Source organism: Anser cygnoides, chromosome 15 (genome assembly GCF_040182565.1).
Source record: "Anser cygnoides isolate HZ-2024a breed goose chromosome 15, Taihu_goose_T2T_genome, whole genome shotgun sequence".
Taxonomy (NCBI): Eukaryota; Metazoa; Chordata; class Aves; order Anseriformes; family Anatidae; genus Anser; species Anser cygnoides.
In genome coordinates, this window is record NC_089887.1 from 14,622,859 (window position 1) to 14,646,340 (window position 23,482).

Below are 23,482 nucleotides of genomic sequence, written 5' to 3' on the forward strand. Positions count from 1 at the left end.
CAGCCAAAAATGCTTTTTAGCCAAGAACTATGCACAGAGAAGAAATGTTTTTTTCTGCTGAAGTTACAAGACAGAGATGCAAAAGGCCTAGGTTGTACAAGAAGTCATAAAGGACTGGTTGTTTCTGACTATGAGGGTGAGCACACAATGATAAAATGTAACGTAAAATGCCTGTGTATTCCCAAAAACAAACCAAAGGAAGTAGGGGTCTACAGAGGATGGTGTCGTTACAAATAGGAGGCAGCAGATGGTTATGAGTGGGCCTTGAATCCCACAGATGTGAGTCAAAATGGTGATTGTACAGCCTGCCTCAAGTCCATACCACAAAGAGATAAAATGCCCACCAAAAGATGAGTCTGTTAAACACCCTCTTTTGTACAAAAAATAAAAAATTAAATGTTTGGCATGAAGCTGTCTTAGTGCTTTGAGTTTTCTGACTCAGATGAATGCCAAAGGCCTTCTGCGTCTGTGTCGTATCCTTATGTCAGCAAATGACTGGCAATTTCTGCATAGCCTGACAAACATTTGAAAAAGCACAGTGTGAAAATGCATTTCAAATGTCTCCTCCAAATTTTTATTACCAGACCTGAAAATAAAACAGCTCCAATGGCACCAACTACAGAAAAATAAAACGAACCAAAGTTACCATTCGCCCAGACTGATGATGATCGCAGCTCCTCTCCCTCATCACAGCTCTGCAGCTGTTTGTTGTCAGAGTGGAAAGTACAAGCCCTGGCATTTCTCCTCTCTGCCGTACTCTGGATGGCTGCTCAGCACATCGAGGTAATTGACTCATCTTGGCTCAGTCATAACTTCAATCAGCTGGACCATCTCATTTTCCCCACAGCCAAGGAATCCTGCTGTTCGTAATATCAGGGCAGCAGCCAACCTGTTTTCAGAGGGAACCTTATTGCAAAACATCCTTCCGTATCCCTGGGAATTAGCTGGAAGTTTAAATGTTTCTTTTGAAAGAGAATACTTTCTCCAAGAAGGGAAAAAAGGTCTTTTTTTTTTTTTCCTGTCTTTCTGGAAAATCTGCAAACAAAAAAGCCAAATCCCAAAACAACAACACTGGGAGCAAGTAAAAGGTAAAAACATTCTGTGTTTGACTTGAGCCTCACACTCAGTGAATTCACAATCAAAATATTTCTGGTCTGAACTTTTACACCCACTGCAGGTTACTTTCATCTCACTGCAGAGTTGCAAACCAGAAATGTCTGGTTTAGATATTTGCAGATTTCAGGGTATCTGAATTGACAATACCCATGTCAATATAAGTGACAGTCTTTGTCTTGGCCCTCTGGAAAAGTAACACCACTCCCTTTTCTTTGTCAAAAAGCTTCTTCACCACTGAGGAAGAGCACTAAAAGATTTCTTCCAAGTTAAAGAACAATGTAAGTTGAAGAAAAAGTTTTCCTTTGATGCTTCAGACCTCATTCTACCACTTGCAAAGGCTTTCCTGTGCCATTACGGATGTGAATCGATCCATGAAGTCCACTTGTAATGCCACTGCTGTGATGGTTACTATTAACAAGAGACATAAGAATGGTTCCAGTACGTGTTGGTAGTATCAGCAGAACTTCCTCTAACTCTCCAACTAACCCAGAAGTTCCAATGAAGGTGATGATAAAAGGTTTTCCAAAGCAATTCCTGCCCTTTCCATGGCATTTCTTCTGTGGTTTTAGCATCAGTAATAAAGGCAAGGCAGAGCAGAAGGGGGTTTTGTTTCAACCAGCTCCTGCCAAAGGCTGAGCTTCCAGGAGGAAGCAAAGTTCTTTTCTGCATACAGAGCAAAGGCCTCTGCTCCGTGCTTTTCACTTCTCTGGCAGGAACTGGTGCCCATGAGGTATTTCTTTCCTGAGCAGACTGGGTATGTCCTTTCCCTTCCCACAGCTCCTTGGGCAAGCATCTGTTATGCATCAGCATATCTTATCTTCAACACCCAAGGTTCCCTGTCATGCACTGACTAAATGCTGCAGAGGCAGGTCATCACACCCAAGCATCACCTTGCCTGCCCAGGAGAGTCTTCCAGCCCCACATACCTGGCCCTAGTCTGGCATGCTGAGAGCAGAGCCTGCTGAACTGACATCTTGTCACGACACGCACTGCCAAAACATTTCAGTCAAGCTCCAGTATTTTCTATTACACTGGCATAAATAATTACAACTCGGAGAAGAAAAGCAGCTTTTTAGCTGGTACATTAAAGAAAGGAAAATAATATTTTCCTCCAGAGCATTAAGCTTGGAGAAGATTATCTGCCCCCTCTACTGCTGGCTTTTATTTTTTTGAGAACGGAGAAAAAGGAGAAACTGCTGATGCTTTAGCAGGCTGTGGTGCTCCTCACAATTACCCATACAAGCTCTGGCCCTCCAGAACTGCTTCCATTGCCCTTCATGTAAATGCAGTACATTTCCCCCTCCCTTCTGATTTGCTTCTGGTATTTTAAACTAATCTGAACAAAGTTTCATGGATGTAGCTGCTGGTAGTGGTACTGTTCCTGACCCTTTTCACCTTCCCTTTTCTCACTTGTTTTCAGCTTGCAAAAATCCCTATCCTTTATGCTCATCCCTCTGCAAAAGTATTATTTTCTAACTGAGTCCATCTGAAATCGGGGCAAGGAGATACATGAATTCGGACTTTCTCTATTCTTGAAAAATGTCTTTTTTCTCTCCACTTCCCTGACTCTGCAATAACTCATCTGCTGCTTTTTTTTTTTTTCTTCCAGTCTTCCTCTCTCATACGAATCCCATAAGATGAAGACAGCCCCCATAAAAATAGACATCTCACTAGTAAAATTTAGCTTCTGAAAATATTTTGTGGTGTACTAAATTTATCCTTTTGTTTGAAGGACCTCATTTCTTATTGTGACACATAAGTCGAAATTGTAAGTCACCTATGCAACATGATAGGAATGTACAGCTTTACCAGCAAAGATTTCTCCAATTATGGGAATAAAGTTCTGGAACCAGGCATGCAAAGTGGCCAGTAAGAGATACCGAAAGCTTGCAACAGGATTATCATTGATACCAAGTAGTAGCATTGTTCTGCAACACACGGCATTTCCCTCCGAGACACCTCACACTTTATCACAGAAAATGCTCACTAAATGATGATTGCTTTCACTTCAGCTCTGCTAGGAAATCTAACTGGGGAAAAAATAAGTTACTGGAACACTTCTAATGGATTTTTTTGATGGAAAAACACTCCAAATGTAAAAATCAAAATATTTTGCAGGAATGTGTTTACTTTGACTTTTTTTTTTTTTTTTAAATAGGAACTGGGCAGATTTTCAGAAGAAACCTATCTGATGTACTGTCAGCCTCACTGTCTGTTAAGTCCAACAGCTGTCTACCTGGTGGCCTTTCAGGGTCCAGCTCCTGCGTATCCCAAACCCTGTATGTAGGGATCAAACAACACTGTACTCCTTATCCATAAGGCAAGAAAAAGCACTGTTCCATATTTGGGCATATAAGACACCGAGACGTTTCTTGCCCTCCTCCAGGCAGCTCCTTATGTAGCTGTGCTGAGAAGCATACAGGTTACGCAGCAAGGGACTGCAGCATGAAGTTAAGCTGCAAAAGGGATGTGAACACAAATTACCATTAACAGCCAGTAGCAATTACCTATGTATTACAGCTTGCATATATACATGAAAATTTGTACTCAAAATATATACCAATATGCACGCATATAAGTTTGGGGAACACATTTCATCCTCTCTCACATAACAGGAGGTATTTTTGGTGCTGTTTTCTGAAAACTAAGCAAAGGGTGTAAAGTAAAGAAGCTACAGAAGTTGGCATTATTTCCACTTAATCAGTAAGAAATCATTACAGCTTTGCTATGAAAATGAAACAACTCTAGTCATACAAGATACATCATGACACAGAAAAATTAGAAAACACTCTGAGCTCTGCACAGCAAGATTTGTAAGCCTGCCAGCAGAATCACAAACTCGCACAGCTCTAATTTGTCTAGGAAAAAAGGGGTGTTTAATTGCTGTGCATAATAAACACGCAGACGTCAGAGAGCAGCCATGGATAACATGCACAAGTAGATTCCAGCTGTATCGCTAAGGAAATATAAAAGTGATTTATTTTATATCTTGATGCTAAGTCCAATAAATCACATTAAAATAAAATGACCAAATTTCCCTAAGTGCTCAGCACTCAGCAGCTCTTGCTGGCCTCACTACTGAGCTCTCTTGGAAATGCATTCATTTCATTTAGGTATCTGCAGGGTATGGTGCCATGCAGCTTTACCTGAGCTGTGATGGGCTCAGCAAGCAATAGCTTTTTAGCACGTTCAATTAGCCCACACAAAGATGGGCACTAATGTAGTCCTCATGCTCCTAGCACCTGAACTAGTTTATTGAGAACTAACTGGTCAGTCTTATCTCTGCTCCATGTGCAAATCCTCCAAGCATCAGATGATTGCTTTCGAAAGCCTGTCCAGTTTGCGTTGCTTAATTACAGCCTCTGGGGGGTAGCCCTTGTATAAATATCTAGTCAGAAATTCATCTTTGTTCTGCTTCTAGCTACAGCCAGTAAAGATCACCAGATGCCTGATGTGTACATGAATTGGATTATTATAACATTATGTTTATATCTCAGAGTTTATTTCTTTTCACCAAAGAATGAGTTGAGAGAATACAATGGAGCCAATGTACCAGAAAGGATATGAACTACGAAGTACCACAAATTTTGGTATGGGAAGGTCACTGCAGCTAGCCTAACATCAATATTCATATTCTCTTCTCAAGATATTTTTTTTTATTGATAGCTGGAGAGGAAAAGACATGTTCATGAAAAAAAAGGGAGGCAAGGAAGACTTTTTCTTTAGCTGGGGTGCTCTCCAAGTCACAATTTAGCCCACTGCAACTGTCTGCCTCAGTGAACTCTTTAGGGTATCTTGTATGCAAAGCAAGTTACCATCTACTTTGCAAGCAATTTGGGTTTATTTTTTTTTTTCTAATCATTTAACCTTACTTGCCTGAAGTTGTCTAAGACTTTATTGACTTTAATTCAGAACTTACAAATCTTGTCAAAGTGTTGATATTTTGTCCTTGACAAAGACAAATTTTAATTTAATAATCAGTTCTTTTTTACCTTGCCTTCTCTGCTATATCAGCTTTAAGACAAAAACAAAAAGTGTTCATTTCCATACTGAGATTACAAATCACTATCAATGCCTTGAGCAGTAGATGACAAACCACTGTTACAGAGTTTTCTTTGAAGCTTTAGACACCTCTGGATTTATCATTTGTCACAGAAATCTGCACATTCTCACTATCTGCAAATACCCTTTCTTTACTTCAGAGGATTTCTTACAGTAAAGTCGACACAAAAATTCTGTCTGCAATTCCCCTTAAAAGTAATAGGGCAATCAATAAAGTTGAATTTCATGTGATTTTTTTTATACTTCTTTAACGAATAGGATTTATGTGAGAATTGGACTAGTGTTTATCTGGTTCAGGAAGGAAATTGCTGACTTGCAAGGTCTCTTGAAAAAAATATTTATAAATTAGGCAAGAACTATGTGCTTGAAATTAACAGCAGAGATAAGAATCTGGCTTGCTTTCTTGGTCGGGTATAAAAGGCCCATCCTCACACTCTGTTGTTGGTATAAATGTGAGTAACACATTTAAGATCTTCCAAGTCCTTCAGAATTTACATCATTCTAAACAAGAACAACACCAGAAAATCATGGTAGATCATGGTAGACTGTTCACTTTTTCATTTTCATGTTGGAGGGTCCTCAGTTTGAATAAAAATTGTGCACAACATTGAGGGCATTTCTCTCCGTGTTCACAGTGCTGGTAAAAAGATTTACCTGAATATGAAGAAGATATTGCCACAACAAAAAGAGATAATAAATAAATTCATCCTTTGTTCTAGTGGAAGGTGCACAGTTGGAGAAAGGAGAGACTTGGGACTCAGGATTATTTAGTGCAGGGAACTGTTCAGCCATCTGTCCACGAACAGATAGCATCCTCTCCCATTAGTGCTGAAATAATCTCTTTGCAACATCTTGCTAGATCAAGGTTGGTAATGAAAAACTGACTGAAAGAATGGGATATAAAAGTCATGTTGAAGAAAGATATTAAAAGAAAACCTTAATAGAGAAGACAGAGGAGAGAATATTATGATGCTAAGAATACAAAGACAGATACAAACAGTGCCTCCCAGAGATCTGGCATATTCAGAGAGGGAAAACATATTCATATTAACTATACAGCTGGAAAATTCTCTTTGAACGCCACAGAAAAAGTACAGCAACTCAAACCAGTTAGCCAATAGGTAAAATATTCAACAAACTTTAAATGAAAACATATTTAAGTATTTTGAAAAGTTATCAAAGTGTACATAATAACAGGTAGTAAGAAAAGCTGAGTAAAGCATCTGCCAGAATCAGTCATTAAAAAACAACAAAAAAAAAAACACACACTTTCATTAGTAGTTGTCACATCAGAAAGCACAGTAAGAAAAGGCATAAGTTTTGAACTATTTCGAAGCATACTGTGTCCAGTTCTGGGCTCGCCGGTACAAAAAAGACAGGGATCTCCTGGAAAGAGTCCAGCGGAGGGCCACAAAGATGATACAGGGCATGGAGCACCTCCCCTATGAGGAGAGGCTGAGAGACCTGGGTCTGTTCAGCCTGGAGAAAAGACAACTGAGAAGAGATCTCATCAATGTGTGTAAATACCTGAGGTGTGGGAGACAGAGGGATTTGGCCAACCTCTTTTCAGCGGTTTGTGGGGACAGGACAAGGGATAATGGCCACAAGATGGAGCACAGGAAGTTCTGCACCAACATTAGAAAGAACTTCTTCACGGTGAGGGTGACAGAGCACTGGAACAGGCTGCCCAGGGAGGTTGTGGAGTCTCCTTCTCTGGAGATATTCAAGGCCCGTCTGGACACCTACCTGGGCAGCTTGCTCTAAGGAACCTGCTTTGGCAGGGGGGTTGGACTCGATGATCTTTCGAGGTCCCTTCCAACCCCTTCAATTCTGTGATTCTGTGAAAAAAGTATATATATAACTCTATGCTTAAAGGTGTTAAGCTGCCTCAAGAAATAAGAAATATAAAGAATACACATATATTTTTTTTTTGAACGAGATCTTTTTGAAACTTGGAACTTAAAATTTCTCTGGGAATTGAAAGGTAATTGAAGCATTAGGGTGAGAAGATTCAGGTGTTCAAAGCATGAAGCCTGTGTTTAAGTTCATAACCTATGATTCCACTACAACGTTCTATCTTCCTGCCACTATTTATATGGCAAATAAATCAGTGTTATGGGATTTACATAATTGATCTGTATATAAGCAGCAAGTTAGAATAAAATCTTGCACTTCCTTTGTCAGAAATGGGAAAACATACACTTCCATTTTGCATCTTAGTGACCAAACAGATTTAAAGCTTGCATCTCAGAGTATGTATGAATCACATCAGGTTGTGCGGTCAAATACATAAAGGCCTAGAAGTCTCCTAATGACTTTACAAGTCATCTTAAAGCCATTCAATTTAGATAACCTTTTCAGAATAATGGATTCTAAAGCTGCTGTTCAGCACAAATCTGGCAATTTTACTGTAGAGCACATCCACATCTTTGAGAAATGATCAAGGAAAGATTAAACCACTTCACAATAGGATAAACTATTGCTTCAACTTGCAGTTTTAAGTGAAGCACTATCAAGATCATCTTGAAGAACCCTGCTTTAATATTTAGATTCTCTAGCACCCAGAATGCTGTTTTAGGTTTATCAGATTTGCCATAAGAGAGAGAAGGAAGATTTACTAAGTCAATATCGCTTGCTAAACTACATTTCTCAAGCTGACTTACAAGCACATTATGCTTTATAAATTAAACTGGACTGTCAAGATAAATGCATAGGCAATACAGTGCCATTTGTAAGTAAATGCCTCTTTATGTTTAAACAGGTTCTTATAGACCAAGAGGCCGAATCTCTTTTTTCCTAACAACTTTATAAATCTATAAGCCAAAGGAATAAAATGAAAAGGAAATGGGCCATAGGCCTGTGTGAAGGATTGATGACTCAGACAGTACTAAGTGTACCAGAAATTATTATTTTTCTTGTCTTTGGTTGGCTTTCTTCTAATCATCACGGGGGGATGGGAGTGGAGATGAGAGAGGAAGGGAATAAAGAAACAGCAATTTTAACTTTTTAACCCTTGTTCTAGAAAGACTGCTTTAGTTGCCTGCATGTCATGAGACAGGTAGTACTAACTCAGCAAATTACTTGTTCTGCTGGATATGCTGTACTTACTGTGATTCACCCTGCCACTTACAGTAAAGTGACACCCTATTGTAGTTGCAGATTGACTACAGATTAATAGTGCAGAAACAGTCACCAGTTATCACTACTGAGAAGGGAACATCAGTTTGTAAACTACATAGTAATAATCTCCTACCCTGGTCCCAAAAGTCTGTGATCCATCTCTACCTATTTAGTGAAATGCTTCTACATCAAGACATTGCTATGAATCAGAAGCCCATAAACATGCAGCAGGAATGCATCAGCAACAAAGATACCTCAAATCCTGCAGCCCTTTGTGAGGCTGGACTGTATTAGTTCCACTGCAGGCTGGTCTTTGCCTGGATTATAGAAATTTTTAGTTTCTTTCTTAATTTACCAAACTAATGTCTGAAATAGTTATTTCTGTCATTCTGTCATTTGTTTTAACGTGCTGTAGCTATTTCAATGGGCAAGCAAAAATAAGCATCTTTGCAGCTGTAAAACCCATGAAAGGCAGTGCAAAGTGAAGCCAGACAAGCATACGTGATTTCAAATTCCATTTTCAAAGATGGTAGACTGCTATAGAGCTAATGATTCCTTCTCTAGCATTTAGCACCATTCAGGAACATATCCCCACAGCTTGTTTACAGTCTCTGCGGAAGATACAAAAAGATATACGTAAGCATTTATAATGACACACTGTTTTATGCTTTGCAAGTCGATACAGATTCACAGTTTGCAGTGCATAACTCATTAGCTGTAGGGTGGTACAGCACATCCTACATTATGAAGCACTAACAATACAAGCTATGGAAGCTGTGAAAAGAAACATTATCTTGTACACAAGTCTGTCTTCCCAGCTCTGGAGCCTTCAAATAAGACACTGTCACAGAAACAGAGCAAAACTCCCTTGGTTGCAATTGCTCAAAGGGCAGCTCTTCAGAAATCCTATAGGGTAAGTTATTTAAATAATACATCAAAACTAAATCTGTAAAGCCTTAAATCTTATTCAAAAGATTTTGCTTACAAGGAACCCCCCACACAACAGATGCACCCTGGGCAAACTGTAAACTTTTAGTATTGAAGTAGCCAGATGAAGTGAAGGTTTACGCCTGCCAAATGAACTGCCTGTTGTATGGCTGCCAAGGACAGATGGGAATTTCAAGATACAACTATGGCTTAATAACTGCATTGGGTTTACATGTCCAGGGGTGGTGGAACCTGTGTGCAGTGAGAGGCTGGGCTGCCCTGTGCTGGACACAGCTGGTCCAAGATGGCTCCAGGCCCCGCTGCAGTGCGCACCATGTAAATAACATTCCTGTTTAACTGCACAGTTTAAATAAAGTGCTTTTGCACTGCTCCCTCCACCCACATGTTTTTATAAGTTGCGTCCAGAAGGGAGTACAGATTAAAAAATAGGAATCCCTGGTCTTTGTGAGGGTGTGAAATAGAAGGTAGCATGGATGGTTTTACTCAAAATACTACAAGAAAAGTGAAACAGAAAGGGCTCACATTTCCAAAACCCATGCTTTTCCTGACTCCATAACAGTTCCCAGTCAACAGTCAGCTTCAGAGATTCCAAGAGAAGTTAGTTAGTGCAATTTAGTGAAAAGTGGAGGATGTTGCTAGGCCTTTGGGGAACAATTGTAAATGTCACTATCAAGAGAGGCCTAGACAGAAATAATAAATTATTGCTTATAATAAATTATTGCTTATTACAGTAAGAGTGAGGATTTAGAATAAATATTTTTTCTGGACATATTCCAGACTTATCTTCTAATCAGATTGTCTTGACTGAGGACCTATCTGCAGAGCCTAGTTTTCAGAGCGGAAATGTTATCATGATTATACACAGGGGATGCATGGAGAAATGGAAAAGTAAGAAACACGTCTCTGTCCTGATTTTTTTTTTTTTTTGCCTTCTCATGTTTGTTGAGAAGAATTTGGCCTGACCTAAATCTTCATTACAAATACTCTTAGTCCTTCGGCAAGTAAAACACAAACATAAGTGCTTCCAAGTGACTATCACACTAAGTTAAATTCTGACTGTACACAGGGTATTGTTTATCACCCCCAGATGCCAGGTGATGATTCACTGGAGGAGAGCAGGAAAAAATAATGTGATCCTTCCACAGCACAACCTAGTGGGGCACAGGACTAGAATCAGAGCTGCAGAACCCAGCAATCCACCTCTGCCTGACACGTCTGGTGCAAGGGATGCACTGCCACCATAAAAGAGCACACTGTACTGCAGCCTGGCGACTCTTGCTCTGGAAGGGTTTTGCTGCTTTGCTCAACAAAAATCTTCTACAAGGCATTTAGAAAGTGGCAGTAGATAATATAAGGTAGTCAACTAACTAGATAGAGAAGCCAACTAGATAAGCAATCCAGGACCAAAATAAAAAGACACTCAATCAAATTGGTGGTTTCACTTGAAGAGGTGCTAATTTGAAAAACAACTACAGTGAGTTTATTGTAATAGTCAGCTGTCATTGAGAATGGAATTTGGCTGTTATATCCAAAATAAAATGAAGAAACAAGAAAACATGAAAGTAGTTCAGTATTACAGACAAATTGACATTATATAGTTTAGAAAGCTGCCAGAGGTGGGCTTAAAACCATTAAATTTATATGATTTAGGCTTATGTTCTCCCCCATTCCCCCCCCCCCCCAAAATGGTAGTGGGAAAATATACTCTGGCTGATATTTTCTGAAATGTTGTCTCTTTTCTAAATAAACGCTTTGATCCAACATTGGATGAATTGCAGACCCCTAAGTTAAGTACTTAGGTCTTACTGTCCAATTCTAAGGGAAAATTGTAATGCAAACGTTCTGATTTGTGTTGGAACAGAATAGCCATATGCAGTAACTCTACAGTATAGTTTGTGCCTATGAGAAGACATATTTCTTTCTGCCCCATCAATTAAGTATTTGATCTCCTTGTAAGAAAGGGAGGAAAAAATCCTTACTAGAACAAGTGCTCAGATGGAACTGAATGTTTCTGTTGTTGTTATTGCATGGACTATATGGACATTCCCAAAATTTCTATTAAATGCCTCTAAGAATAGATTTGTTTTTAATTTGTCATTTTGGACAATTCCTCAGGAAATTGAGCTTTTTCCTACTGTTTTTGTTTCACTTTATGCACTTGTTATGATACTCAATGAATACAAAACATTTCCGAATCCGCTCAGTCTAATTGTGTTTAGATTTCAGTCTGTTTTAATCAAGGCATTTTCACCCAGTACATAAATCCCTCAGTAGCAGTTCTAGTTAGAAAGAGAGATGAGTGGTCCCTTCATACAAGGCTACATTCATAATGATCTGTGGAGATGTCGCTTTTCATCTACTGCCCTTTGATAAGAAAGCACAGAGATTTCCCACTCAGCTGATTAAAACTGAGTGACTGCATAATCTTGTAATAATCTCATCTATTACTCAAACAAAATGGTTACCTACGGCATCGTAGTGGCTAATAAGAAAAAGGGGCTCCTTTCTGTGTTGTGGTTTTGTAAATTGTCTGCTCTACCATATTTAGTTTATGGTTGACTTATGCAAGATCATGTCTCTGCCTTCATGTTTTTCAGAAGGTAGTAACACCACCCAATCAATGGGAAACATTTCAAATTGTCCACAATTGACACTGCAATTTGGTAAACATAAAACAGGACTTAAAATCACTACAATACTTTAGGTAGCTACAGGTAGTCCGTCTTATACTGCATAGCTTCCAGAAGCCTATAGAAAAACCTGAAGAGCATTTTCTAAAGACACCATGTTATCATTTTCTTGTGTTTTAATTCTCCCGCAGAAGTCACTGGAAAATTGCACAGGGCAGAATACAAGTCAACAAGAGGTAAGACATGGGAATCATAGAATTGTAGAATACCCTGAGCTGGAAGGAACCCACAAGGGGATCTATACAGCACAGCAATGAGACCTATTGCTGCAATTTTCCTCAATGGTCAGGATGGTATCTTGGTTTTCTGGTAGAACATGGGCCATATTGGCCTATTGACATGGTTCTGTTGATAAACAGAAGATTATCCCCCCCATCCCCGCCCCGGGAAAGTCTTTCCATTTCCAGACAAAAACACGGGAGAGGGATACCTCTTTTTCCCTTCTGAATAATCTTTTATCATCCAGAATAAAGAATTCTACCTTTCAGCTATCTTGCCACAAATCTTTTATTAGCTGCCCTTTCCTGTTTTTGTAATGTGCCATACCCTAGTGCAATAGCCAAGGTAAGAGCTGCCAGCTTAGAGGAACCAAACTGCAAGGGTCACACCCAGAAAGACCTGTTCATCTGCAGTCTGTTACAAAACTCATCCTGGGATGAAATATTTATTCCCTGAGAATTCCACTTTACGTCGTACCTGTGGCTGGAGCTACTACAAAATTTACCTGCTGATTTTAAGACAGAATTGCCATCCTTCCCTTGCAAAAATTTTGAATTTGCCCAGGAGTTAGAATAGCGACTGTCAATAAGGAAAGACCTCACTTACATGCAGGCCTTCCCAGTGGCAAGGACTGCTTTGAAACTCAATTTGTGTTGCAAGGTAGTACAAGAAACATTATGTTTGTAGCACTGCAAATAAATCATGGAAATCTTTGGCAAGCAGCCTGGGATCAGATCAGAATTATCAATTTTCTATTTGTAAGGATTGGGTTTCTGACTTACAACAAAATGTAAACAATGACTTTCTTATTTGTGGTCCCCTCACTTGTTAGCCAATTTTCAAACATCTAAACCTAAAAGGAATGAGATATTCTTGGCTCTTGGCATGTATAGGTGGACACACAAAAGAAAGTCTTGTGCATCGACGTGTCTGGAGTTCTCTATTTCCTAAAAGTACCTGAGATTCCTATTCCTGTCTTCAATATTCTGATATCTTTCATGAAGTTTTGAAAGTGAAAATTAATGATGTCATAGTGTTATTATTCATGCTGTTAGTAGAGTTTCCAGCAATACAGAAATCGTAATTTTAAGCCACAGTCTCCATAACACTCCTAGAAATTAGGAGAACCCTTGTTTCCACTTTGTATTGTATCAGATAGCAGAATAGCTGGAGATAGGAGGAAACTTGGCCTTATCCTGTCCAATTAAAGTTTTGCCATTAAGTTCTGCAGATGCAGAGAGAGAGTTCCACTGATAACAAATGTTTTGTATTCATATGAAATGTTGGAATATCAGAGCTCTCAGTACATATCCTGAAATATTTCTATAGTGGCCTTTATATCTTATTAGATTTGCTCATGTAACAAAAAGTATCTCTTTAAAGTCCATATCTAAAAAGTGATGCTGTGCAAGAGAACATTTCAGCTATATATATACACCACACTGCAATTCAGAGATGTAAATTTCCGATTCTTATGACAGAATTATCTAACACTAGTGCTGAGATGGCAGTTTTACTTTCTGTTAAACTATAAGCCATCTCGAAAGGGCAAAAAATACATAATTCTTGATTAAGCTGAAACTGCTAAACAGTTTTTAACTGTCCAGTTAATAGAAGTAGAAATAGAATCTATAAAGAAATAGCTATAAACCTTCAGTGTGCATCTCATAGGTGGGTGCTTTCCAACAGTAATCTAAGGTATGTTCCTAGAGTGGCCTAAGTCCTCTTTTAAAGGGTAGAAGGCAGCTATTCCAAAGTAACGGTTTTATTTTCTTACAGAACTTTATATTTTTATGAATGCTCTTTGTTTCAATGTCTGTTCTATCTTTACCTCTTCCTTAAAAATAAAATCATAGCAGGTAGTTATCTTGAGGTGATACAAATAAATCCATTCATTATCTAGTACCAATTTCCAAAAGCTGATTTGATTCACAACAGGAATGCTTGTGATGCACCTGGAAAGGTTAGATCTAAGGCAGCTGCAGCACCACCATCTCCAGACTGCAGAGATCCTTTACAAGGCAGGCAGCTAAGCATCGTTTAGAGAAGCACTTACCAGCACAGCCTGAACTGCCCTCAGGCCAGGTCTGAAAAAACGACAGAAAGCCATGTTTTTTTCCAGTCCCCTACCTGAATCTTTATCAGTAGACAATGATATGTGGCCATTCTCTGTCTATGTTTTCTAGAACAGTCTAAAATTCTTTTTTTTTTTCAGTCTACATTACATTTCAAGATATCATTTTTTTTTACTCTTTACATTTTTACTCCTTACATTATGTCAAATGATATGACAACATAATTTTGAGTATCTACTATTACAGTCTGAGATGTGTTCATCTAGTATACTTTTTTTTTTTTCTGGCTGCTCTGTTGACAGTTAAATCAACAGCGCCCGAACTACTCGAGTCTCAAAGTTATCTTTTTGCATGAATGAGGTACAGAAGTTGTCCAGATCTTTGAACACTGAGGATCTAAATCTACAGTATTTGTCTACGCTACATCTATACTAAAAGCACACTCATACTGCTACCCTTTTACTCAGAGTGATGAACTACGCAGTAGAGGTGCAATGAACCTTTAATGGCTTTTGTTTTCAAAACACCCAAGTACAATAGCACTTCCATTTGCATGGAGATGATCACAAATTCGAAAATAGTTTCATGTCAACTGCTTTGTTAAACTGACTTTGAGGGGAGCTGCTTACAGTTACAAAACACAAGTAAAAACTGGTAAGTGAAACATCCCTTTCTACTGTGTAAGTAAAAAGATTTTTTTAAAAGAGCAAAGTTCTGAAAAATTAGCCACATAATTTAATCTCAAATAGTTACTGACATTACTCTACTAAAATGAATCATTTAGCCTCGAGCAATGCTGATATTGGGGAAATATCATTAACTAAAGAAAAATTACACTCAGTTTCTGGACTGCAACTCTACTGATAAGAGAAGAAGAAAGCATTCAAACATTGGCTTAGAAGGACAGGATGCTTAAGGGGAATATGTGCCTTTTCCCTTCTGCTGACATTCCCCAGGCTGCAAAACCAGCTTGATTCAAAATCTGTTATCAGTGAGGCAGTACTACCACATCTTTTTTTCTAGTATCCCCAAATCCTTACATACATTTATAGACAAAGGGGTCATCTAAGATTCCAGGTGGAGAGAGGAAAAACATGCTGCTGTATCTCATCTTGCACCATACTTCAGCTTTATTTTATTTCATCTGTTGAATCCTCATCTGAATAGTATTTTCACAACTCAATCACAACTTAGATTCATTTAATTAAAAAATGGAAGTATCACTCCGTGTATCAAAACATATTGCCTACCTTATCTTTCAAGCCAACTAGTTAAAACAGGCTACCAACCCTGGAAAAAAATTAAAAAATCAGTTAACCGCATTTGCTCAGATACCACATGAACAATGTTGCAACAGTGCTATTACACACATCTCAGTCAAAGTACCCAAGGTCTTTTAAAGTCCAGAATGTAAAACCACAAAGATATCCTAAACAAAATAAATTCAAAGGAATCTGCTCAATTGATGTCTCAGAGTTTACCTCTGTTTTCTTATGCATCTCTTTGCAGAAGGGAATCAGCAGGGAACACACATCACCTTAATTAGTGCTGTTCTCAAATCTACAAAGATGACAGGTCTATTTTTCAAAGGCATTAGCTTTAGGTAAATAAAGGTATGTCTATAGCTGAAAAGACATTGAAGGAAAAGAAATTGTGAGAAATTTTGACAGAGCTGTATGAATTTTAAATAATTATGGAAAGTTTAAATCACAGTTTGAAGGAGTATTCACTGAAACCATTACCTGGACTACTGTACAGGTATGTTTGACTGTATAACTGGTCAGAGAATTGGTTCAGAAAACTGAATGCAAAAGAGGGTCATAGCATTTAGCCTGTCACACAAGAAAATTTTCACGATGATTTTATTATTTCATTAACAGGTCTGTAATTACCTTCAAAAGATGTAGTGAAATTAATAAAGGGAAGGATCATTGATGAAAGCATCTTAGAAAACTCATCTAAGACTTGGGTAACTACCTCAGGCAAGCTTTACGGATTTTGCTCTCCACAACCTTCAACATTTGAGGACTAATATTGCAAAATTTTAGCCAGGGAATATATATTTTTTAAGCTGATGGAAGATCAGATTCATTATTAGAGAAAAAGTGCTCTCTTCTTAGGGTTACAAACAAACAAACAAGCCTCCAATGGCAACAATTAGGAATCACTCCTTTGTCAAGTGTCAACTATAATTTTCTTATATAAATCTATCTAAATTAGAAAATAAAGGGGCAGGATGCCTTTGTTTTCTATCAGTCTCCTTCCTATTGGAAGGCCATGATGTCTACTGAACTCAAGAAAAATGTTCCAACTTGGAACGTAGGTGTGCTGCAACATACTATTTTATTCCCCCGTCACTTTGTCCCCAAATCCAGGTAAAACAATTGCATTGCAAAAACTCTCAGGCCTCTATACAGCATGCTAGCCACTGGTGCAACTGTTACCACTAGGCAACAAAGACCACTTCACTTAACTGAAAAGAAAGTGTTTTGTTTGCTGCATTACCAGATAACCAATGTTAAATTTGAAGTCTTTGTTATGTACAGCTCTGTGTTCACAAAAAATAAAGCTCTACTTTAGCACAGAAAAATGAAAATAGCTTTCCGTGCTTATTGGTGTAAGTTTTATGTTTTTTCAACATCCTGGTTTTGCAGAAAATTTCTCTCAAAGAGGTTTCCTACTAAGAAGTCCGCCATCATTCAATCTCCTTGAAACTGTCTGTAAATGTATTACTAATTAAGACAAACTTTCAAGTGATGGATTAGTTATTAATTTGCACTTTTCCATTACAATTTTATATTAATTAAATGCATCATATTAATTAAGTCAAAATTAAATTAGCTGTTGAAAGAAAAGTTAAAAATGAATTACTTCATAGCATGTTTCATAAAATACTTCATGGAACTCTGGACTGAATGAATAAACTTTACCCATATTATGTCACATTGTAGTGAAGATGAAGAAAAGTCTAATAAGAAGTAGAGGTTTTTAACCACAGAAGGCATAATAAAGTTCACGTGACAGGAATATTTAGAATTTAATTCATGGTTGATGCAATTGTGGTTATCTGATAATTAAAATAGCAGTACAAAATTTACTAGATTAAATAGGCTCAGAGAAAGGGTTTAGGATATTAAATCCAAAGACTCACTGCATTTCTACAGGCCAGTTCGTATAGTAGGTCTAGTCATTTTCTACCTGTTAGTATAAAACAAATATACTGGAATTCTCAGCTGTCCCTGGTGATAGTGCTCTTCACTATTACTATCACTATCACTAAGTTTTTGCATTTCCACAAAACTAAGAAATATCTGTCATGGATAATTACACATAGGCCAATGCTATAATTAAATCAAGTTTTGTGTTTAATTTCCAAAAAATATAACGAATCATGTGACAGGAGCACAGGACCCAGCAAGCATCTTACATATTTTTCATCTATACCTTACTATAATGGTGGCCAACAAACAGCATCACCTTCAAGTCTTGACAGCTTGATTCTCTTTGGTTAATGGCAGGATATAAAAAGAGATGACTCTCCCAGCATTGTGCACTTAAGGACCAGGTACAAATCCATAGAATTGTTTATCATAGAATGATAGAATGGTTTGGGTTGGAAGGAGCCTTAACGATCATCTAGTTCCAAGCCCTGCCATGGGCAGGGACACCTCACCCAGCCCAGGGGTCCCAAATCCCACCCAACCTGGCCTTGGGCCCTGCCTGGGGTACCCACAGCTCCTCTGGGCAGCCTTGGCCAGGGTCTCACTGCCCTCTGAGTGAAACACTTCTTCCTAATATCTAATCTAAATCTACCTTCTTTTAGCTTAAAACCATTTCCTCTTGTCCCATCTCAACAGGGCCTGATAAAGAGTCTCTCTCAATCTTTCTTATAAGCCCCTTTATATATTGAAAAGCCCCAATAAGATCTATCCAGAGCCTTCTCTTCTCTAGGCTGAACAACCCCAACTCACTCAGGCTTTCTTTGTAGGAGAAATATTCCAGTCCTCTAATCATTTTTGGGTCCTCCAGCCCCACTCTCACAGGTCCTCACTGATAGTAGCTCCGTATCGCAACTCAGACCCCTCACCAGCTCTGCTGCCCAGATGGACAGTTTGATTAAATGCAGATTAGTTATATTACAATTTTTATTCCTCTTCTAGCAAATGCATATGCATTTGCCCTATGTGACCAGAGGAAGATGAGACTATCCTATTGCAAACTAATCTGGTGCTGCATACACACTTCTGCAGAGGAAAATAAATCACTGAAGTGCAACTTCCATGTAATATAAATGTGCTGCTCTGCTTAAAGAACAGAAGTACAAACACTTCGCATTCTGGGTGACAGAATGATACCCTTGAAAAAGAAAACTGCAGCAGAGGATATCGAACATAACTAAGTATACTGAATGTTAAGTGTTGTTCCATCTAAATACACATAAAAGAACAGTTGCTTGGCAGCAAAGAACTTCACTTTGAAAAGGAAACCAAGCTATCATCTGCCACAATTTTAACATGGTATTTTCTCACCTTTTATGACAAAGAATTTTTCAGAAGCTCAGGTGTTAGTTTCACTAATATATTTCCTGTCCATCACAGATACATTTTCCATTTTGCCAGTGTAAAATTGATTACAAACGATAGGCCTCTGACATCTATATATATGCTACCAAGAAAAACAGGCAAACTCTTGTACATGCATTGCTAATAATGTTATTATAATTCTTGTGCATTAATACAGACAGGGATGCAAGCAAAGTTAACAATAGGAAATATAATCCTGATAGGTCTATTGTGCATTCCTGACAAATTGCGTGTTGCTACAACACCAAAAATCTTCTCACAAATATTCATAAAAATGCCTCCTTCTCCTCTTTGCAAATATTCCCTTAAATATTCTAGCCACAGAGCCTACAAACCAGTTTGGCCTTCCACCAGTTAGACACACAGCAAACCTGCATTACTTTGTAAGGGAGGGTGCAAAGAAGATGGAGCCAGGCTCTGCTCAACGGTGCCCAGGGCCAGGCCCAGAGGCAGTGGGCACAAACTGGAGCACAGGAGGCTCCCTCTGAGCACCAGGAGGCACTTCTGTGCTCTGTGGTTGTTGGAGCCCTGGCACAGGTTGCCCACAGAGGTTGTGGAGTCTTCTTCTTGGAGATCTCCAAAAGCCATCTAGATATGGCCCTGGGCAAGACTGTAGGTGTCCCTGCTTGAGCAGGGGGGTTGGACCAGATGATTTCCAGAGGTCCTGTTAAACTTCAGCCATTCAACGGTTCTATGAATTCATCACCTTCCCACCATCTAAAAAAAGAGCCTAGGCAATACTAAGCTTCCACTCAAACTGAAAATAAGCATTTCTTGGGCTGACTCTTTGCTTAAATTGGTGCTAAACTGAAGGCTGCAATTAGAATGCAATCATCAGGTCTGGAATCAATATATGATGGTCAAAGGATTAAAACCAAATTCTCCCAGCATAGCTAAGGGAAAGTTAAGGGTTGAGCTGATCATGGTTTGCAATTGACTGTGGAAATTATTTATAATACCAGTTCTTAATCTAGCGCAGAGAGGCACAATGATTTTCATTGCTCACAAGTTAAATATGAGTAATTCAGAGGAGTAGGTTGTCATGCATTTTCTACCTACCAAATAACCAATAACTGGCACAGGCTATTAGGGATAGTTTCTTTATCATTTAATGTTTTTTTAAATCAAATCTGGGTATCTTTCTAGAAAATATGCCAACACTTCAAGCAAAACTAAAAGCTTGCCTTAGCAGTGATTGGGTTGATCTCTTTGACCAAACTGTGTCAGAGCTCCAACTAAATTCATTAAATTCATTATTCTGAAAGTTCATATGAAGATATGGAAGTTTAATTAAACAGCCTCTGAGAGCTTCTGAGACCCTACAAAAGAAAAAAAATCATTTTATTTTCTTGTAATACTATTTTGTACATTTTATAATGCTGAATATCAGCTTCATGTTTACAGTATGATAAGCTCTGAGAAATGATTAACAGAAGAAAGTCAGCTCATAGGAGAAGTGATGCTAAAGTCTCTCGTATCATAAGAAACCAGAAGATAACATTATTTAAATGAGAAGCAAGCTTGAAATTAAGAGCAATATTAAAAGTGGAACTGGTTTTAAAGAAATAATGCAGCACAAAATTTGGCATGTCTGGAAATACTTTCATATTTCCCTAATCCTGAAAGGTGCATAGCTGTTAAAATACGCTTCTTGGTTAAAATGTTGAGGTGCCTAGGATCAGCCCGACATATAGAAAGAAGCAACTTTGGAATTGTCAGCTTGAGGTCAAAGCAGCTTGATTAAAGAGTGCAATTATTATTTCCTCTTATCCTCCAAATTATATAATTTATCAGAGCACTTTGTCATCGATACATGTAGTACAAACAATAGGAAATGAATCTATCTATTCATCACTGGTAAACAGATGCAGAGAAGACACATTTTGTCTTACTCATAATTACAATGCTCAGAACATCCTCCCTATTTGCACATGCCATTATTCCATTTGCTTCATTGAATTCTATGCTTTGCTTGGAAATTAAATCAGGTCTTGAATTTGAAACCAGGACAATATTGAATCCCAAATCTATCAAAAAGTGTTGTCTCCTTAACTGAGCAGAAACTTCCATTTCCCCCTCAAACTATTAATATTAAGATACAATCACAAGGAAAAAAAAAAAAAAAAAAGGAAAGAAAAAAACCTGAGCTTTAGAATATATCTCTATGCTGAATAAGTGACAAAAAGTTAAAAGCAGTAATTTAGGAAACTTAAATGTGACAGTGTGTGATAGATGTGACTTGGCAAGGCAAGAAAATGAGAAACATTAAAATCATATATTAGAATAGATCAAGCTCTACATACCAGTTTATGTCAGCAAATTTCTTTTGATATGTCAAGTCCCTATAGGGCTAGAATTCAAGTATACTTTGAAGATATATTTTAAAAAGAATATGCTTATGTTTAGAAACTTAATAAGGTCATGTGTGTATGAAAAAGAAAAATAAAATTGAATGCAATGTTAAGTTCACTGCAAGGTTTCTCACTGTGCAGCATTTCTAGTGTTTTTCATGCTCTTCAGAACATTGTAGATTCTTTTACTGATAGAGTCTTCTGCATTCCCAGGTACCAAGTAGAATGATATAAAAGGCCATATGGGATTTTATCCCTAGCCATTGCTTATCAAAAATTATACCAAGTCAGTGAATTGCAGCTTGCTCAAAGAACATCAAGCAAATTGAATTCAGGTATGCTCTATCTTCCACAGGATGCTGTCAAAGGCTTCATCACTACTTGCAGGGGAACAAAACCCATATTCTAGTCATTACTGAGCCACAGCCGGACATTCACGGGGAAGCCCAATCCCTATGCCTAGCTAGAATCCATAATATCACTGAACAGAAGGTCACTCAGTTATGAATAAATAGACGTATATTGAATCCTTGCCACCACTCTATTTTAAATACCACTGTGTGGACTAGCAATTAGATATAATAGCAATAATTCTGCATCTGAGATGCTATTCCTAAAATCAGAACAAGGACCTTCTGCATATTTTCATACAGCAACATCACCATGGGGTTGCCATCTTGGTACTAATACTGTGGATAAAATGAAAGGAGCAATGCTTTGGGGTCGAAAATGGATAGTCTAAAGTCTGAAAAAGAAAAGAAGGGCAAAGTGCTGTCAGTTGTACTCAGCTCAGTTTTTCTCCAACACCATCACGGCAGAGATACACTGCTAGTATTTCAGCACCGAAAGAGATTCCTCTGTAAACAGGGACAGCCTGCAGAAGCTGAGTCTGCTGAGTACAAATACTGCCAACATTCCCTGCGGTGCCGACCACTACCACTTTCAGGTACACCCAAGAAGCATGGTAAGAAGCGGACAAACAGGGAAGTAAAACACTGTGAGATAAGATGATTATTCCTCCCCTCAAGAAGTCACAAGAGATTGGTAGCTGGATCAGGGAACTCAGGTTTTATTGCATCCTAGGGAAATGCTCATGTTTTGGAGCATTCTGGAGGGAACTGAGCATCCCAGGGAAATCCTGGGCACAGCCCTCATCCTGCCCTGGTGTGGTGCAGGTGCTGCGGAGGACTGTGCCTCTGTGCCGCATAACATTAACACAGCAGTCCAGCCTTCTGCATCTTTTAACTGTGGAATATAATCAAGTATGATTACATGTTTGCATTCACCAAAAGATTAGCAGATTACCTCTCTTCTTTTTCCCTTTTTAAATTAATGGCTTAATACGCGTGCTTGTACTTTGCATCCTGGTGGATAAATAAACCACCTGCTAGCGTACGAGCAGCTTTCTAGTTCATACACACACGGAGAACGTTAAGTGCATGTGAAATGGCTTTCTTCTTCCTGATGGCAAATGGATCTACATAAAGCCATTTGAAAGACTGATGTTTGACAGCATTATAAAAAGGCACAAATGCTTAAATGATTCTGAATCAAAGGTGAGCCAAAGGTAAATAGCATCTAGAATGACAGCGTGGCCCATATACTCCCTCAGCAGCCACCCAGGCCCAGCTGCAGCTCCAAAACCATCAACACAAGTGGCTGTTGACTCTGCCAGGAAGCCAGATGCCACTTTCTGGAAAACTGTGTTCTACAGCTTGGCATCTGGTAATTGTGATGACCAGCCAGTAACCATGAGGGGAGGGGAGGGAAATGTATTTTCTTCACTAAATGGTACTCCAGTGAACAATAAGCAACTGATTCCCCCCATTCTAAAAAAAATATTAAAAAAAAAAAAAAAAAGATAAGAAAAGAAAAGAAAAGAAAAGAAAAGAAAAGAAAAGAAAAGAAAAGAAAAGAAAAGAAAAGAAAAGAAAAGAAAAGAAAAGAAAAGAAAAGAAAAGAAAAGAAAAGAAAAGAAAAGAAAAGAAAAGAAAAGAAAAGAAAAGAAAAGAAAAGAAAAGAAAAGAAAAGAAAAGAAAAGAAAAGAAAAGAAAAGAAAAGAAAAGAAAAGAAAAGGAGAAAGAAAAGAAAAGAGAAAGAAAAGAAAAGAGAAAGAAAAGAAAAGAGAAAGAAAAGAAAAGAGAAAGAAACAACCTACAGAATCTTTCTTAACACACATACACAAAAGAAATATTTTCCTGCACTAAGGATATGATAAACCCAAGCTCCCATTTATGAGCTCTCATAAATGAGACATTTTTAGGAAGGTTTTACTCAAGCATCTGTAGAATTTGTTCAGTTCTTTGTTTTCATCCAAA

The 23,482-nt window shown here is 38.2% G+C and overlaps 2 long non-coding RNA genes across 3 annotated transcripts in view; both read right to left on the minus strand.

Moving 5' to 3' along the window:
- Nucleotides 1-22,982, minus strand: part of LOC136786422 (uncharacterized) — a 62,446-nt gene extending 39,464 nt beyond the window's left edge. Inside the window, exon 1 of the long non-coding RNA XR_010825018.1 lies at nucleotides 647-22,982. This is a non-coding gene — a long non-coding RNA (uncharacterized lncRNA). The remainder of the gene's footprint in view (nucleotides 1-646) is intronic.
- Nucleotides 1-23,482, minus strand: part of LOC125183042 (uncharacterized) — a 525,727-nt gene that overhangs the window by 415,072 nt on the left and 87,173 nt on the right. The gene's annotated exons all lie outside the window — the stretch shown is intronic.